General features: G+C 53.4%; 1 pseudogene; it reads left to right on the top strand.

The window, feature by feature from the left end:
- The first annotated feature begins 612 nt into the window (after positions 1-612).
- LOC148054933 (uncharacterized) lies at positions 613-3304 on the top strand (annotated as a pseudogene).
- Positions 3305-4441: the final 1137 nt, after the last annotated feature.

Below are 4441 nucleotides of genomic sequence, written 5' to 3'. Positions count from 1 at the left end.
TGCCGTTCTACCGCCATCTTCTGGCTTTGACATCCAGCCCCCGGCGAAACCAACACAGGACGCCTGCGCAGAGACCAGGGCGCGAAAGGCGGGACCCTGAACTGCATGTATGCCTGCGCAGAGACCAGGGCACGAAAAGCAGAAGCATGAACTGCACGTACGGAGACACGTTCTGCGCATGTGTGTGGCCCTATAAAAGGACCGTGTGCGCCTTTTGAGGTCTCACTCCTCTTCTTCTCCTCCTACCCCGCGCACTCCTTGGAAGCTGCTCCTGCGGACACAGAGGCTGGACCAGCTGGACCTTTGATCGACGGGATAATGCCGGACTCGGAGTGGTGGTAGCTAGTTCCCCCACGTGGCCCTCTTCTCACCCACCTGAGCACGCTCTTTCTCTCTCTTTTCTCTTGCCCGCTCTTTTGCTCGTTTCTCTCTCTCTCTCTTTGTCTCCCTACCCGGTCCTCACCCCTTTGTTCACCAAAATAAAGTCAAAAGGTAGTACGGCATTTGACCTCGTTTGCGTCTTAATCTCGTCCTTGGGATCATATCGAAACCTCCCCCGACATTGGATCGGGACATTTCATTGGCGTCACAGACAGGATCCCCTGAGACGAGAGTGCCGTACTACCTTGTTGTGGTGTGCTGTGTGATTGTGTGTGAACGAGACGTACGAGCAAGTACGAAGCGAGTGCAGAGTTCTGATCCGTGGTTCTGCTCTCCCGCGAGGGAAGCAGCCAGAGATGAACGAAGCGTGAGGACGGTGTGAATGTTGGTTCTTCTTTGTTCATAGCTTACATATTAGTGTATGGTCTGGCCTCCTGGGAGCGTATAGGGGGAACGTGGACTTTAAGGCGGGACCCTCTCAGGACGACACCCCCCCTTTGTAGGAATTTTTTGGGTATTGGTTTATGTTTTGGCCTTCTGAGAGCGCATAGGGGAAACTTGGATACTGAAGCGTGACCCTCTTAGGACAATATCCCCTTTGTAGGTGATGGCCGCCTGAAAGGCAGTCGATGTTTGTGACCATGTGCTTTCGCTGGATGAAGGGACAAAGAAATTGTATGGCCTCTCAGAGGCGCACCGGTCTTGCCCCAGGGACAAGACTGGGCAAGGGAACACTGGTTTCAGTTGCGGAGTGTGGTGGATAGAATAAGAATATTGCAGAAGGAGGCTAAGGTTAAGAGGGGGAAGGGAAAGGCTATAATTTGTGCAGTGTTAGGAGCGAGTTTGGCTGCCGCGGCGGCGGAGAAAAAGCAGAGGTCTTGTCGGACAGATACGGTGGTGAGTTCCCTGCAGATGGTAATAAAAACCCTGCAGGAACAGTTGGAGGAGGAGAGGCGCCAAAATGCGATACTAAAAAATGAGTTGAGAAATCCAGTTTTAAGGGAAGCGGACACACCGCCGGGGGTAGAAACAACGCTCGCGGAGAAGGGGATACGGCATGTTTACCCCCAGGGGGATTTGCAAAGAGCCAAAGAGGCCGTGGAGAGCCCCCCCGCACATGTACCCGCTGATCAAAACGGAGTATGTGTATGAGGATGAGGGTGACAATCGTCCCCAAGTTATTACTAAAGAGGTCCCGTTTACCGCAACTGAATTAGCAAAGCTGAGAAAGGACTTTGCGAGGACTACAAAGGAATCGGAGACCGAGTATGTGTGGAGAGTGTCTTTGTCGGGGGGGGGGGATGGGATCTTACTGTCAGAAAAGGAGGCGGAAGGGTATTGGGGTCTGGGTGTGTTTTTAACTACGGGCGATCTCCGAGCCCCATGGTCGTTGACCCAGAGAGCTGCGTACTGGGCCAGGGGGTTGAGCCCCTTGGAGAGGGGAGACCCCTTAGCTATAATGGGCACGGTAGATCAATTAGAGAGTGTGCAAAAGGCGGCGTGCCTTCAGATGATGTATGACCGGGAGCTCAAGCCCCACCTGGGCTCCCCAATGTTAATGCCTGTAGACCCGGAGAGAATGACTCCCCTGATACGGGGACTTCCCGACTCCCTGAAACCTATTGGGATCCAATTGCAAGGGAGAATTTATAACACCCCCGGGGAGAAAGGAATGCAGCCGTTCGGGAGGGGATAACGACCCCTGACTACCGGCGGCCAGGGAAGAAAGTATGGACATGGGGGAGGTGGCTCAGGAGTTAAGTGATTTCGGGAGGAAATACGGCCCTGTTAGTGGACCACCCCAAAGAACCGAGACCAGGGCTGTGTGGGCGGCAGAACGAGTTAGTGGGCGGCAGTCACCCCACGGGAGCGGCCGTGACCCAACCGGGAAAGGAAAACCCCTGAGTCGGCAGGGACTGTGGCAGTTGGGGCTCCAGAGAGGCGTTCCCCAAGATTTAATGGACGGGCTCCCAACCAAGAAATTGGAGCAGCTCGTGCGGAGATGGTCAGAGCAAGGGGCCATTTCGAGGCCAACTCCTAGCACTCCACTCCTGATAAGCTTTGAGGAGAAACCAGCCGGGGAAGAAAACAAGGCGGCGGAAAACTAAAACCTCCGCCCCCCTGAAGGTGAGGGGGAGGGTGGAGGGTGGATGTTCATAAGACAACTCGCCTGCAATGCAAAGGGAGACTTGCTGCTCACGGTAGCGGTAGGACCAAAGAAAAGACCGGTAACCTTTTTAATCGACACGGGGGCGCAAATTACTGCGCTAAGGCGAACAGAAGCAGAACGATGCGGGATCTCGGTTCCCTCTAGAAACCTGATTGTCTTAAATGCTCTGGGAAAGACACAATCGGTACCTATGACCCCAGCGTCACTATGGTTACCAGGGGAGGACGGCCCTGTTAATACTGTGGTGGCCATAGGATCTTTCCAAATGAATCTCTTGGGCATAGACGTTTTAAAGGGCAGACAGTGGCGCGATGTCCAGGGAAACTTGTGGTCTTTCGGCGTCCCCCAGATCAGGCGGTTAGCCGAAGACCCCGGTGCGGAGGTGCGCCTGTTGCAAACGGCGCCTACCCTCTCCCCTTCTAAATTGACAAACGTGAAACCCTACCCGCTACCGATAGGAGCCAGGGACAGAATCGCACCAGTTCTGGAGGACTTAAAGAGGCAGGGGATTATAGTTCCCACTCACTCCCCCTTTAACTCCCCGGTATGGCCAGTCCGAAAACCAAACGGCAAATGGAGGTTAACAATAGATTACTGGAGGCTGAATGCCAACACCGGCCCATTAACAGCTGCTGTACCGAACATTGCCGAGCTCATAGCCGCCATTCAAGAGCAAGCACACCCTATTATGGCAACTATTGACGTTAAAGACATGTTCTTTATGGTCCCCCTGCAGCCGCAGGACCAGGACCGCTTTGCCTTTACCTGGGGGGGGGGGGGGGGGCAACAGTACACCTTTACACGGCTCCCTCAGGGATACAAGCACTCCCCCACCTTAGCCCACCATGCTCTAGCGCAGGAGCTGGAAGCAATTCCCATAAGGGCAGGGGTGAAAATTTACCAATATATAGATGATGTGCTCATAGGGGGGAATCAGGCGGAAGAGGTTGGGGAAGTCCAGAAGGACATCATCACCCATTTAGAGAGCATAGGATTGACAATCCCACCCGAGAAAATACAAGCCCCTTCAAGCGAGGTAAAATTTTTAGGAATTTGGTAGAAGGGAGGGATGACCTGTATCCCACCAGACACCCTTTCCTCCCTCGACCAATTTAAGATACCAGAATCAAAAAAAGACTTACAGCATGCGCTAGAGCTACTTGTGTTCTGGAGGAAGCACATCCCCGATTTCTGAATTATATCGCGAGACCCCTATATGATTTACTACGGAAAAGGGCCCAATGGGAGTGGACCCCGGTCCACGATGAGGCGCTACGACTGTTGGTGTTCGAGGCAAATGCATACCAAGCCCTGGGGCCTATCCACCCGACAGACCCGGTACAGATCAAGTGGGGGTTTGCCGCAACTGGGCTGTCGATTCATTTGTGGCAAAGGGGTGTGGCAAAGGGGGCCGGCAGGTCCCATCCGGCCCATTGGCTTTTATTCCCGGAGTTTCAAGGACGCAGAAAAACGGTACACCACATGGGAGAAGGGGCTGTTTGTAGTCAGCCTGGCTTTACGAGAAGCACCATTCGTCAGCAAACAATAGTGCTCAGAGGTCCTTTCAAAGTGATTAAAGCAGTTTTAACCGGGACACCTCCCCCTGACTGGGTGGCACAAAGAGCTTCGGTATGAAAATGGTACGCGCAAATAGAACATTATTGTGGTATCTTTGAAGTTTCTGAGGGCGCTACCAAAAATTTAGTTATCCAAGAGGGAGTGGCCCCAGACCGGGAAGGTGACGTGCCCCTTCTGCTGTGCAGGTAGCCCCCCTATTTCAGAACAATTACAGAACGCTTGGTTCACCAACACCTCCGCTAGACGAGAGGGCAGAACTTGGAAATACCGTGCTGTCGCCCTACAGATAAGGACCGACCAAAAAATAATTAC

The sequence above is a fragment of the Nipponia nippon genome, unplaced genomic scaffold (genome assembly GCF_047370975.1).
Source record: "Nipponia nippon isolate SJK-2023a ecotype South Korea unplaced genomic scaffold, ASM4737097v1 scaffold_29, whole genome shotgun sequence".
Lineage (NCBI taxonomy): Eukaryota > Metazoa > Chordata > Aves > Pelecaniformes > Threskiornithidae > Nipponia > Nipponia nippon.
Note: the sequence above shows the minus strand (reverse complement) of the source record. Positions and strands in the feature narration are given on the sequence as shown.